The 15,073-nt window shown below is 42.2% G+C and overlaps 2 long non-coding RNA genes across 2 annotated transcripts; both read right to left on the bottom strand.

Annotated features, from left to right (window-relative positions):
- Positions 1 to 1,817: 1,817 nt before the first annotated feature.
- Positions 1,818 to 3,405, bottom strand: LOC114551196 (uncharacterized). The gene is made up of 3 exons (XR_003691862.1): positions 2,859 to 3,405; positions 2,228 to 2,390; positions 1,818 to 2,133 (listed from the first exon to the last, which is right to left on the bottom strand). It is a non-coding gene; the product is annotated as an uncharacterized LOC114551196 (long non-coding RNA).
- Positions 3,406 to 9,803: 6,398 nt separating this feature from the next.
- On the bottom strand, positions 9,804 to 12,089 carry LOC114551197 (uncharacterized). Its single transcript, XR_003691863.1, has 3 exons — positions 12,034 to 12,089; positions 10,773 to 10,914; positions 9,804 to 9,956 (listed from the first exon to the last, which is right to left on the bottom strand). It is a non-coding gene; the product is annotated as an uncharacterized LOC114551197 (long non-coding RNA).
- Positions 12,090 to 15,073: the final 2,984 nt, after the last annotated feature.

The following is a 15,073-nucleotide window of genomic DNA, read 5'->3' as shown; positions in this document are numbered from 1 at the left end:
CAAGGTGCGATTTCTTCCAGGGGGGATACGTGGGATTTCCCCCTTTCTGGTCTACTTATCCCTGCCTCTGCTGAATTATTTTTATCCCCGGTGGGGACAAAATGTATCCCCCCTCCCCCCTCAAAGTGATCAATGCTACTTCACCAAAAGACCATATATCATAGAGGCTACCTAAAATGTAAGTATTTTTAACTAAGTAAAGCGCTGTAACGTGAACACATAGTGCCATGGAACGATAAAATCTGAGCGCCATTTGCTGGTTGTATTCAGCCGCTACAGAGCTCCGGGACGCCGGCTACCAGCCGCAGTCGTTTAGCCGCCAGTAGGTGACTGTGAGCCGGCTACAAGCACCGCCAGATGACGGTTCTTTCAGGGGCTGTGGTCGTTGAGTGTAGCCAGAAAAAGTGAGCATCAGGGATGACAGTTAAATTTAGGCACCAAAACGACCAGTTAAGGAAAAAGATGGCGGTTTGGATTAAAACACTCCCGAGGAACGAACAAGCGTTTCCTGGGTGAAAGGATTTTGTTTTCGCCGCAAAGTGAACTCTGCTCTCCGGCTGGAAAGCTCTGTGTTTCATGTTAACACCACGTTGTGCTTTTTCATTTTGAGATTATTTTCCACTGGATATTGAAGTTCATAAATAAGTATTTGGGCACGGCTGGTCGAGTGGCACTATATCCATGGTATTGTAAGGGGGATTCAATTCTTGCAGGTTTTCTTTTGTGGTGCAAAATCAAAAAACAGCCCTCCTCGGCTTTTTTCACAAATCGCACCCTGGTAATAGGTGTAAGACAGCATACATCCCTGCAGTCTACCTACGAACTAGCACATATCAACTGACTGGTATTAGTATTCATGTGTGGACTAAAGATGTTAGAAAAAAAAAAAAAAATTACTTTTTGAGCAATTATGTGAAGAAATGTACTGATAGTTCAGCTGCACTTTGTCCTCGTAAGACAAAAGGAAATATTCCAGCACCTCACCAGTTTCACGGACTTTGGAAATAAGCAGCAGTAATAACCATTTCTTTTACGGTATCCTTGACCCTTTTAACAATACCCCCTTTAGATTCTCAAGTTCCAACACTTCACAAATATTGCACTGAAAATTATTTGGACTCTTTTTAGACAGAAAGGAATACACAATATCTTCTATGTATGCAACAGTGTTTCCTCTATGTTGATTTGACCATGGCGGCCCCGCACGGCAACATTTCTGCTCCCCACGGTATCCGAAATAGGGCTGCATTGTTAGAGTGCATGTCGGAGAATAGCGTGGTCACTCAGAAAAAGGGAGAAAGGAAAAAGAGGTGCTGTCCGGAAGATAAGCCAGTTGAGATCGTGTGTTTGTACGTCCTTGAGAACTGTAAGTGGTATAACTTACGTTGTCAGTTCATTAAAGCCTGGTCTTTAAATTAAGTTAACTGGTGATTTTCGTTGTTTGTATTTTTCACCTGTTGATTCGATAGCGATTGCTGAACGCCCTCGCACACGTTTTTGTATTTGAGGTGCATTATTTACACGTTGAAGTAGTTAGACTGCATTAAGATAATGTCATTAATAGTGGGTTTATTGTTATTTGCTACAGAATGCTTAGCCTAGATGTCAAGCTCAAAGTTGGCCTATATAGTAACTCAAAAAATACAGTTCAATCACAACGGAAAATATGCCTCATTGTGTGTGTGAATAGAGGTGAATAAATATATTAGTTTGTGTTGCAGCGAAGTGTCAGTTCCGTTTTGGGGGTTCGGACCAGACCTGCCCCCACTGCTAAAAAAAAATAAATCCTAAAGGAAACACTGGTATGCACATTTTTATCTGGCTCCTTGAAAACCTTGTGCACTGAGACAAATGCCCTCCTTCCCCTATAGACGACATCATCCTATGTGGCGGGTGAAACACTCGTTAGCGGCGTAAGAAAGGAGGAGAGGGGAGGACGGCACTTCTCAGACAGCTGTGTCCCTGACAGACAATGGATGGCCCAGGTCCATCTGGATGCAACAGCCCTGGACCAACATGATGTATATACATCTTCACTGGCCAGTGGGTGCCATAAATCCCTCCTTCACCATGGCGACCGGCAGTGACAGCTAGCCGAGGACCACAGCCTCCATCAATCTGTCTTTATATTTTCTATTAGACATGTAAACAAATACATTATTCAGATATTAACAGATAAGAGGTTCTGAACAGATTCACATTTTTGGAGTTTTTTTCCTCCACTGACCACTTCTTCTCGGTGTCATGACTCGAATCGAAGCAGACTTCATGGAAAGGAGGATAAACCACGGAGGATATAGGTCAATGAATCCATTCAAATCTTCATCATCAAAATCATAGAAAAAAATGTAACGTATAGAAAAAAGGTGTCCATGGTCCAGTTTTGAAGCCTGCATGGACAGTAGATAGGAAACTGACGTGTTAAAGTTATGGGCCAGCTAAAGAAATGCAAACAAAATCGTAAGATGGGTTTTCAATTCTTGTCATTACATGCAGTTTCTTTTAAAAGATTCACATTTTCTGTCAATTTCTTTTATTTATAGACACATTCTGCCTCCTACCTGTATAAACGTCCATTTAAAAAAAAAAAAAGAAGAATCATGCAAAATGGCCCAATTCAATTTTGACTTGAATTTTCTTCTATATATCTGCTACTATATGTCGCCAACCAATAAGCAACATAATGTAACTATTTTACCCTAAAATAACTTTATAATGTTACTGCATAACCACAACCCTGGGAAAACTTAACACCATCGTTGCATCTGGGGCTTCCAGGGTTTTGGCAGCCCGTGCATATGAAACTACAGAGCTAAGTGCTAGGCCACCAGGCTGAAGGTAAAGGAGGAATGGCCTACCTCTCGTCGTAGCCCTGGCGCCGCTTTGCTCCATCTTTCAACCAGCTCGCTCCTTGGTCACTTGGCACTGGTCACCCTCGGTACTCCGTTGACTGTCTATTTGTAGACATTTAAGACACGGGCAAAAAACATGACTTGATGGGGGAAAAGGACTCTTCCTCACGACACTCCGAAACACGTCTTTTTTTGCTGGACTGTCTGCCGAGTCGGTCCTTAACTTCCGCTTTGTGAACTCCTACAGCTCCATGACTCTGGTAAGCCACAGCCACCTTAGCCTGGCAACCAACAGGAAAGACCGTTGCCGTACTGTAACCATGGTTCGTCAGATTCAATTTGGAAGACCTGTTTAAATTACTACTGCAGCAAGACTCTGCACAAACACAGAGAGACAGTCCACTCACAGACAGAGGCAGGCACTTTTTATTCTCACGTCGGGTCGACCGGCATTTATGGCACACATCACGCTGCTCCAAAACACCCGACGCAATTCGGCAAACGGTTCAATATTCAACGAAATCCAACAGCCAGCGTGGCTGTCTGTCTCTGCTGTGTGTCAGACGTCCCAGGTTCCAGCGCACTACTGCATTTGAAGAGTAGAATTAGTCAACGAGCACCAGCTGTGTCAATCACCTCACCTGGCACAGATCATCCCTACACCTCTCTCCCCTACCACCGAATGCAAACCATGGCCACTTCCACAAATACAGTAGGCTAACGTTACTCTTCCACCGAGGACTCGGAAGGACTGCAAAGCTGCATTCATAATCGTTCAACCAGGGGTTAAAGTGGGCCGCCACCTTTGATTAATAAGTGAATTGATCTAATCGTCAGTGTTTCATTCGCTCACTGTCGGTAGTCCATGAACAAGTCAGGGGTCTGTGGTTAGTTCACTGGTCTGTAATAACAACAGGACAGTTAGGTGTCTGTGCTTAGTTCACATGTCTGTAATTACAGTAGGAGAGTATAGTGTCTGCTATCTAAACTGCTAAAGTCAGTTAAACAGGTGAAGTGTGGGTAGGCAGCAGGTTTTTATCAAATAAGATAAAATATATAAAATGATATTTTGTATAATTTGGGAGAACAACTTAAAAACAAAATATCTATCTATCTATCTTGTTTGTTTTGTTTCCCCATTCTTTCACATTGTGTTTTGATTTCAATAGTATCCTTTTAGCAGACCATGCTTATGAGTTGAGTATTTGCAGCATTCCTCTCTAGTCTCCATCTTTAAAAAAAAAAAAAATAACAGGCAACCTTGTCAGCTGAGCAGTGGAGATGCAAAGAGGAATTGGACAAACGGCCTTGCTACAGGACCATTCTGAATATGTTAACAGCGCCGTTTCCCTTGAACTGTCACAACTTGAAAATCCACTGTGTTAAGAGCTTCACATGCAGGCAGCCATGAATATCTGCCGTTTCAATAGACTTGGCCACAGAGGCCCTTAAAAAGCACTTGTTGTAATACATGACCAATTTCCCTGCAGCGAGTGCAGGGGAGTATTAACATCTCCTCAGCCTGGTTCGGTTTTAATGTGATGGAGATGTTATTAGAGCCATCACAGGCCCAAATGAATGGCCAGTGGAAGCGCCACAGCGGGAGAGAGAGGGGGGAACACATCAACCTTCGCCTTACCAAGGACAAGGACACTTGTGCTCGTAAAAAGGGGTGGTCCGATTGTTCACAGCAGCCATGGCTGCTAAAGCAAGCCTTGGAGTCAGGCTTACATGTTCATATTACACTCACTTAGTCAGCTCATTCTTATTGAATTTGAATTGATTTGTGAGTTTAGGATGCCACTGACTAAATTAGTTTTATTTCCCATTGCTCAATCCAGCATTTCTTTCCTCTAGAAAAATACATCAATCAATGCCGTTCAGTGTGAAAATTGTATGTAGCTATACATTATTTTTAATAATAGGGGACCTGCTCTATTTAATGATCTTCTAATTTACAAGATTGTTTATTATAAAAAACTTTATGGTAGCCTATGAAATCAAATCATTAAGATACATGTGTTCAGAAATGGTTATTATGATATTATTATGGTGCTGTGTACACATGTTAATGACCATGATTTAATTCACACTATGCCTTGTGTAATGTAAGGAATTTAATATATCTGCAGTCCATTTGATTAATCGTGCTGTTCTGCATTGTTGTGTTAAACTATTCTCCCTGTGACAAGAGGTGCTCTCGTCTTTGAACAGTTATTCTGCCTCCCCGCTCCTTTGAAGTATAATTATTTCACTTTAATTAGGTGCGAATCATGCTTAGTAAACACAAAAACACGGTCTCTTCAGATTAATAGGCTGGGGTAATGCGTTAGGCACGAGGAGTTGCTCTGAATGGGCTTTGGCTCCGCTCCAATTCGGGCATGATTCCCATTGTGCTGCAGCTCCCAGCCTTGACGAACTGACCAGTGACTAGCAGTTGCAAGGGGGGAGAGTGAAGATACAGGCCCGTGTCCAACACTGAATTCTTTTGTTTCAACACAAAACATGTTGTTCTTTGTTGTCTGCTATTAATAAAACATTGGCCACAATCTGTCAGTCAAATACAGCAGAATTAGGCATGAGGCACCTCCAACCCAAAACTGAGTATTACATAACTTATGCAGCAAGCAGCAAGAGTTTTATGCCATGCAAAATTGAAATTTTTTTATCAAAGTTACATGCTGATTTCGGGCAAATTAATTTACCGTCTTACACGCAGCCTTTTACTTACATTACACATTCAAAAACAGAATAGACCGGTAGTGCAATCTGGTGCATTTCTTCGACACACTTTTAAAGAAAAAAAAAATCAAAGCGGTGCAGGCTTTGTGGTTCAAATCAGCTGAGTTAAACATCCCTTTAGTCACACAGTTTACTGAATCCAAACAGTGGATTATTTCATGTCAAACAATCTTTAGATGAATTTAGATTACACAAAATTGAACAACCTCTCCTTAACACATTCAATTATACTATCAAACTGAAAAGATAAAATGCTGTAATATTTACTTGCCAGTTTTTGCAGCTATGCGGTTGGAGGGAGTGGAGGGGGTGTCGCTCTCCTAGCAACTAATTACTTAAGCAGTTGTCAAAGGTTTGAAGCTCGCTCTTGAATTCCAATGAACACTGTCCATGGACAGCGGTGGTTTTGCATATATTATGAATATTTCAGCTTCTCCCAGTAACCTTGGTGTCGTTTGGCAGATAGGGGCTGGCAGAGAGCCATTTAAAAGCTTCTCTGTTGCAGAAGGGAGAAGACAGGGTATTAAGCTTTATCTATACTTGACATTTCGAAGCATTTGTAATTAATTCATATAGAAAATCGTTCCCCCCTTTCTCTAAATGAATGGCTGTGAACGGTTGGTAGCAAAAGGTAACGGCTATTGTTTCTATGAAAGGACACCAGACACAAACCAAAGTGGTCAAAATCACAAAAACACTCACATGCATATACAATTTTTTTTTTTTTTTTAAAGCCAATGGAGATTCTTCCCAACATACTGACATATCTGTTTACACATGCTGTTCAAAATTCAAAGTAAGAGCGCACACACAGCCAGGCCCTGAATACAATCACAGAGGTTTGAGATTCTGAGTGTGAATAAAGATGCATGTATACATGTTAAGAAATGTGAAAGTGCAGCCAGATGGACAAAACTATGGTCTGTCTGCATGTCACAACTCTTGGCAGGGAGCCAAAGACACAGGTGTGTGTGTGTGTGTGTGTGTGTGTGTGTGTATGTGTATGTTTGTGTCTGTGTATGAAACCTAATATTAATTTTGACAAAGAAAAAACACGTGAAATTAATCCTTTGATTTGAAAAGTTGTTTCTGAATTCTCGATATACACCGCAGTATACATGCACCTTGTGTTTTTATTCTGCCTTTCCTCCACTGTGTCACAGAAAAAGATGAATATATTTCTATACTTCCTGTTTGGGTTGGTTAACTGAAAAGGCTGGCACGAAATACTTAAACACACGAGTCAGACCTTCAGATAGCCTGAACAAATTGGCCTTGCATAAAACATTTCTGCAGTTTTTGTCCTCCAATGTTGGCCAGCAGCAACTGGAAAGCATGTTATTACTGTTTCACAATAACTTTTATAACTTTTTTTTTTTAATAATATGCAGCGATATGCAGCGATATGCAGTCGCTATTTAGTTGCACACGTTGGCTCTTCCAACATGGGATGAAAACAAACGTTCTGAAAAGCCTCTGTAATGCCATAGCTGCTTAGCTTGTTGGCAGTGAATTTACCTGGTTAAATAGCTTGGTGGTAAAAAAAAAAAAAAAAAATATATCGAAATCGATGCAGCAGAACCAGAGATATGTGTCCATTTTCATTCCACACATTCTTCTGCCTCCTCAAAATCTGGCACCAACGTCACCCATAATGCAACTTGACCAACGACAGCTTGGCGTAATTTTTTTATGTGCAGGGTTCGGTTAAGTCAACAAAGCTACTTGGTTAGGTTTAGTAAAAAGACCATTGTTTGGGTTAAAATACCACCACCAGTACGTTTGTTACATACCTTACATTTGTTACGTTAGTTAAGTATGTTACGTACGTAAGTTAAAATAAGTCAACGTTGACTTTTGCTTTCACACAAACAGGACACGAACAGCGGTCTCCCGGAGAAAAGTCCTATTTTTGTTTGACCCATCAGAAATCGGAAAAGGGTTTATTGCCAAAATAAGTTACACTTACGTGGAATTTGCCTTGGTGAATGGTGCATACATGAACAAACAAACCAACATATTAAACATTAATGTGAAATAAACAAATACAGACAAATATATACAAACAAAATAACTTTTACATAAGGAAAAAGAGGCTGAATGGGTTGTGTGCAGAATGTGCAAATACTATATAATATGTGCATGGGCAGGATAAAGGTTAGTGCAAAGTGTAGTGGCTAGGGATGTGGGGGGGTTGGGGGGTTTGACTCAGTGACATTGGAGGACCGGGCCTTGTTGGTAAGGCTGGCTGCAGAGGGGAAGATACGTTTTTGGATGATGGAACGCAGCTTCCTGGCAGTGGGGAGGGGTTCAAACAGTTTGTGTCCACCCCGACCTCCTCCCTATGCAGACATTGTCGCTATTTATATTACATCATCTCACAGTGCCGCAGTCGAGGAGTTGCTCTGAGCAGCTAATATCACCACGGATGGATTAACATTGGAGTTAGTTAAAAGCCTGGTGCGTTTCATACGGACACTAAAGGGTGCCTTGTGTGTCGGTATCGGACGCTGAGCACCACTAACCAAGCTGCCGTGTTCGACGAGTTGGGAATGAGAACGGGTTGCTCAAGCACAGATGAGGAGCTACATAGGTCGGGCAAACTGACTTCTTTCCAACGCCACACCCCAACACTCTTCAGCTTCAACCGACGCTGACTCAAGTGACATCAGTTGAGGACATTTCTCAGACTTTCAAACAGCTCATTCTAGAAACACAAAATGCTTTATGCAATAGAGAAATAGAGTTGTATCAGGTCATCCAACTACTGTCTCTTGCTCTTACTTCAGAAGTTGATTCTAGTAATTGTCAATCATCTGTGAAATAACATTTCTTTGATGCTTCAACAGGAGTGCTGGGCTCTACTTGTTCTTCCAGATTAATTTTCCCATACACACTGCAGTTCAAAAATACCCATTGTAGAGCTAAGATCTCGGACTGCTTGTAGCCAAATATGTGACTACATTTTAAAAAGTGTAAAAACAATTCTCTACTGAATATTTGAAAATGCATAGAGCACACAGTAAACATATATTTAAATATCAAAAATCCTACATTGCTTTGGTGGTATGCTCAGTTTTCCCTGATAGAGGCTTAGCTCTGATATTAGCTCAGCCTCTTTCCTGGAGGTGATGCCAATCCACTGAGATGACTATGCAAGTGTAAAGACTTCAATCTGTGGCTGTGCCTCATCTAAAGCCCAACCCATCCGCACCATTGTGTCCATTTTCTAAAAGAGTGAGTGAGTTAGAGCAGCGTGGGGGTAGTGAGTGAGCCTCTGTGTGTGTGTGTGTGTGTGTGTGTGTGTGTGTGTGTGTGTGTGTGGGGGGGGGTTGCCTGTCCGAGAGGTTGCCAACTGGCATTAGGGGAATGTGAATCAGCGAGGGACCACCGCGGTGGTATCCAGTGGTGTTGCGAGTGTGTCCCCCTCTACGCACTCACACCCCCGCCTCCACCCCTGTGTTCTCTTTCACAATCCCCCACCCCCTCCCGTCCCCACCCCAATCCTTGTCCCTTGTTTCTGCCTCCAGCTTTAGCACTTCCTAGTTTAGTTCTGCCTGAGTGCAGAGCAGCTCTCTCTCCAATTTAGTGAGTGGCAGGGAAGATGCAGACTGACACCATACTGATTCATTGTGTGTGTGCGTGTGTGCATGTGTGCGCGTGCGTGTTTGTGTAAGGGAAAAAATGATGACGTAAATAAGGTTTACATGTGTATATGTGTGTGTAAAGTAGAAAAAGAGCACAATATCTTGATTTCACCTCTATAATCTTTCTAAAATTATCAGCAACTGTTGCCACATGACCTGTGGGTGTCTTTCCTAATTAATAACCCATGCATGTGAGAGAAAAGAAGACAAAAAAAGAGGCTTTGTAAAAAAGGATCAAATGTTATCTTTTATCAGCTGCGATGCCATATCTCTGAATCCTTTTTCTTTTCATAGTGAAGACTGGTGTTCGCACAAGAGCTGCTTCCATGTGAAGCCTGTATGTGTAAAAAGCTATAGCTCTCTATGAGAAGGCCAGCTCTCAGTCTTCAGGGTGCCATCCTGTGGCAACATCAGAAGAAATGTCAAAGATTTTGAAGGCTTGGTTAAATACAACTGGATTTCTTTGCCTCAAACCTTCAATGACATTTTTGGCTGTCGGAAAGGTCAGCATGCAGCTCCTGTGAAATGCTAGCTCTTTTGGGGTGAACTTCAATACAGGATAATAAATCCCTCTCTGTATTTTTCTCTCTTTACTTTCAGCCCTGGCCTTGCCACAATAGCCCGTCAACAAGTAGGAAAACATACATGGCTTGATGGATTTTTTCCATGCATTCTGTCTTGTGTGTGAGAAATCTTGAGCTGTGCCCACAAAAATCTGCAAATAAGAATTTTTAAGTTAATTAGGTAGTTTTGATAACCTAATCATAAAAATTATCATATTGACTGGAATGAAGTTAAACGAGTTAATGGTCAGTCAATACCTCCAAACCATAAACTTGGCCATTTATCTTTTCACATGTTATAGGCAGAAAACGTAACATGGTGGTGTAGATGCTTTGGAGCTGATGGAAAGTATTGTAACTAATTACTCTTTAAAGCTTTAGTGCTTTAGTTGCTACAAAGCTAATGAAGACAATCAGCTCCACACAACTCTCTCTGTATTTCTCAGTATGGCTACGTTCCCCCGCAGAAACTCAAGTGAAGATATTTACCTCTTCTGAAGAGTCCATCATGTGTTTTTAATCCTCCATGTCCTCCTTGGCTACTAGCAACTGTGTAGAGGAGGGGTGGGGGCGGTGCGCGATCACCAAAGGCTTGTATCTTGTGGACACGCCGACAGTGTTGTTTACTTAGTGTTATTACTTAGAATTCCTCATGGGGAGACAGAATCTACGCACTATAGCTTTAATTAGTAATGAGTAATTTATTTAATACATCAAGTAGCTTTCCCTACACTGCTGTCACAGTACATGGCCAAAATTCCATACTTAATAAGAGGCTAAAGCAGCTCTATTGCACCTGAGCAAACTTCATCAACTCAGGAAGGCCATGAGATGTGGTTGAAACCTTCGGAAACAAGTTGGGCCTTGTGTTCAGAATGCCAACAGGAAAACTAGTGTAACGGAGAAAAAAACCAGCAGTCTACTGTATTGCAGTATTGCCAGTGCAAGAGGAAATCTTATTTACTTACCTTTCCATTCTGCATGCGAAGGAAACACTGGAGAGTCGACTCCATTGGTGTCAGCATGGAATGAGACGCAGTCAGCAGATTGGCAGTTGAAGCAGAGCATTTATTGACAGGAGGCAGATTCAGCGCGTGTGTGGTTTTAACCCTGCAACGAGATAGCACACTCATTACAATAAATCAGAGCACGGACATAAATTGTGTGCATTAAGGTACTGATGTTACGTTCTGTGCCGAGGCTTTAAAGTGCGTGTCGAGAAGTCCCGGACGTTTTCCGTGAAGCGTGTATCGAGGCTATCGATTTTGACAAATGACCTCATTGATGACATTCAAAGCCCCGCTGCCCGTCCAAACCACGTGACTGGTTTAGGAAGTGGTACAATCTACATGGTTTTGTTACACACGGTTTTATACACACATCCATCCTCTGCCCAGTTAAACCACTGGCACTTTCCAGTTTTAGAATACTACAGGGCAACGAACAGATCAGCCTCAGCTTACAGCCCCAGCATGGTCAAACCCGATACCCCAACCCGCCCACTCCGCTCTGAGTCAGCCAACCTGCTTGCTGCCCCCTAACAACGAGAGACAACTAATATACATATATATGTATCACATAGATCATCTGTGATATATCTGCCTGTTTTACACTCTTTGACCAACAGGTGGTATTGTGAGCAAATGAAGCCTTGAGAAACGATGAACCCTTTTGCGAACCAATTTACTGGAAAGCTTCGATGCTTCATGATGTTTCACCTCAACATCACTACACAGGGTTCCCCTTCCCCCCCCCAGAAAAGTTGCTTAGCCCGGTGAAAAGTGTCTTTTTTTTCCATTGAGGGTCTGGATGGGGCCAGAAACAGACTGATGTCAGCATTAATTAAAGCCCAATATTTTCTGTGACAACAGAGTCATGGTAGGAATTGCGAAATTGAGAATTTAAAAAAGGTAAGCACAGCTTCCATAGGGCCTTTTAAGAAGTCAGTGCTAAAAGCTAACTGGAGAGTTGAAAATATGACCACCTCTGAATTTTCCAACCGAGCTGTCCCACTGCAACTGTAGTTTAAAAAACGTCTTAAAAATATATATTTTTTAAATGTCCCAGAGGCTAAGGCCTGGTGGGGGGCAGCTTAAGCCCGGTTGACCCTACATTAAGGACAATCAAAACATTAATGTAAATCACCTTAAAGGACGCACATGTCATGGTTCAGGTCAAAAGTAAAGAACAAAGGGAGGAAGGCTGTATATGTAGCATCGAATTCCTTACCATGTAGGAGTGTTCGATTTTAACTTCAGGTGCATCTCATGTTGCATAAATTCTCCTCGACTCCTCTGCTTGCCTCCCTTCCTTGCATCTTAGTCCCTCCCACAGAGGAGGCACGGAAGAGATGCGGGGAAATCATCGGAGGAGAGAGGCAACAAGCAGAAAATATGTTTTAGAGGGATGAGACGTCCTTTCCTCTGAAGCGTCGCATGAATACGTTAGCTGTTTGGGGCGGGGTTAGCAACTCCTTCAGCTGCACGGCTTCCGGGAAGGCTGCTCTCGTGTATCCTCGCCTATAGCTCCTTGATGATCCCTCCTCGATGATCTCTCCTCGGTCCTAGGGGCAGAAATAAGAGCTTTGAGACCGCCTTCACCGAGGAGGGACAGAACAACTTCCGGTTCAGTCGAGGACCGAGGACTCGAGGAGCTATGACATAAGGGCCATAAGATGCAGCTCTATAACTCCTCAGGTGTGGTCAGGTGGCCTCTACTCGCGGACTTTTAACAGCATGAATAAACACATTACGGTGAAGGAACAGCATCATGGAACTTCCAGCAAAGATGTATTTAAAATATTGATCATATAGCGAGGTATTGGTTTACAGTCACTTTTCATTAGTTGCAGTTGTTTTCGCTGCTGTGACTGCAGTCCCTGAGTCACTTTCACTGAAAAAGAACATTACCGTTGTAAACAGTCAGTACAGTAAAAAGTAAAAGCAGAGTATTACATTGAAACATAATGATAACAGTGCTTGATAATATCTCATTGTTGTGCAATTCATAAGAGTTAAATGTGCCACAGATATGAGTAATCAAGCTACAACTCGAGTCATATATTTTGTTGCTCAACTGTCCAGCTGTAATTTTACCTCTGGCTTTACAAGAGGATGTTGCACTCCACCATCCACAGTGATGCACAATTACTCCTTCAATATGATGCCACACAAAGACGATTTGGAGGGATGGAGAATCTGATGAAAAGCATTGAACAGGAATGAAATCATGTTTTCCACACCATAGGTTCAGAAAATGGTGCTTGAGACACTGGAGAGCCCAGCGGTGGATTCCAATCTGTGGGCTGAAATTGGAAATGAACAGCGCTGCCATCTCCATTCTGACAGCCCCGTGTCAATAAAAGTCAGTTTCTCTCCATTGCTTCCCATCGCTGACCACAAAGGGACTTTTTTCAGCTACAGTCAGAGCTCCAGACGGCTAATATTGTGCTAACGTGCTGCAAATGGCGATTGCATTTTCAACCAAAAGATTTTAAACGATTAATCTGAACATACATGGAGACAGCGAGCGACAGAAAGGGGAAAACAACGTCTTTAAAACCTCCACCTGTGCCCGTAAGTGCCAGATTATACAGCAGTGAATTGGTCGTTTTTTCTGCAGTCAGAGTGAACAGCACTCGCCATCTCCCTGTGCAGAGGAGATCATATAATGTGATTTATGGTTCTGGAGTGAATTATGGAAACACTGACCTTCCCTTTACATCCCATCAAACAGATAACTGGCCAGTAAGTTGCTGTTATGATAGGAGGAGGGGGAAGAACACTGTCATGCCTGTTTACATGTTCTGATGTAAGCGAATGGCAAATAAGACAAGATTCATATCAGACGCTGCTTTTGATATATGAATAGGAATCAAAAATGTGGCTCTGGTGAAACTCTGAGTGCATGTTTATTTTTTTTTATTTTTTTATCATGCCCACACAGTTGCAGCAACGCTACCAGCTCTGGCCTTGGTCTTACAAAATGCCATTAAAGGCGGTATCTCACATACATATTTTTTTTTTTTTTTTGCTCAACAGAATGTCTTGACAGTACCATCTCTGAGATTTTTATTTTTATTTTGAAGGAGGAGAAAAAAAAACCTTCATCTCCCCCACCTTTGTTTGCACTTACAATTTGCATATCAAAGAAATCCCATCGGGACCTGCTTTGCATATTTACATCTGATTAGTAACTTTAAATGAACATGTCAAAAATGGTCGAGTTTTCTTTTTTGAATGTGCGAGGACTACCTAGCTTGTATAATTAGTGCCAGCACATGTAACATAGCCAAAAAACAAAAAAAAGTTGATTTCAAACAACACAAGAGGCACCTTTTATATTGCCTTTCATTAGGCATACTCAAATATTCCTGTCTCACCTTGGACCTCAAAGCTTGCTAAATGATAACTCCCTTCGAATGATAAAGACAAAAATATGTACTGTATGTTTGTGGTAATATTTCTTTGCAATGACATTAGGTCTTGTAAATCCTATCAGTTTGCTTCTGATGGGAATATTTTTAGATGTACGGAGGAAGAGTTTGAAAAGAGAACGGTCTGGGTTAAAGGTCAGTTAGTTCTGTGACAAAAACAATCTGTCTGCTCACCGTCATATAGTTCAAAGTCACAATAGGGTAAAGTGATATTCTGTCTTCTTACCTGACAGCAGAGTATGTCTCAATGCTGACATGTTATTCCTCTTATTCTAGAGACTAGAAGTGAGATCTAAAACCAAATTTAAACATTTTATTTTGCCTGTTTTGTCACATGTGGGGAGGGATAGGAGGGACAGACTCAAGGGCCTGTGCTTTCTTATTTCCTCCAAGTTGACATGTTTGACGCCTTGCGTGTCTCTGTGTGTGTGTGTGTGTGTGTGTGTGTATGTTGCAGCATGTCGAGAAATTTTAACCAAACTTTTTCCCTGCTGAAACTTCCGGAAGAATGAGCTCTCCTGCAGGCCACAGTGTGCACACAGGGAGCCTAAAAAATGAACTATGTGATTATTAATTGGAGTCTATTTTGATTCAGTATTCCACGCTGCATATCGTCATGGGTCCTCAGTGGGATTGTGTCTGCGTAGCGGTGTGTTGGGGGGGCAGTCTGGAAGGCTGTGCCGTTTGGAGCACGGCTCGCTACCCGCACATCGGCATACCAATGAGTGGGGTTAAGAAGGCATGGCTCCTCGCGGAGACGCCGTTCCTTCAGCAGACCCAATCCGCCAAGTCTCCACGGACCTATTTCCAAAAGCTGCTCCTAATGTGGGCTTG

The sequence above is a fragment of the Perca flavescens genome, chromosome 24 (genome assembly GCF_004354835.1).
Source record: "Perca flavescens isolate YP-PL-M2 chromosome 24, PFLA_1.0, whole genome shotgun sequence".
Classification (NCBI taxonomy): Eukaryota; Metazoa; Chordata; class Actinopteri; order Perciformes; family Percidae; genus Perca; species Perca flavescens.
The sequence above is the reverse complement of the archived record's forward strand: the minus strand, read 5'-3'. Positions and strand labels throughout refer to the sequence as shown.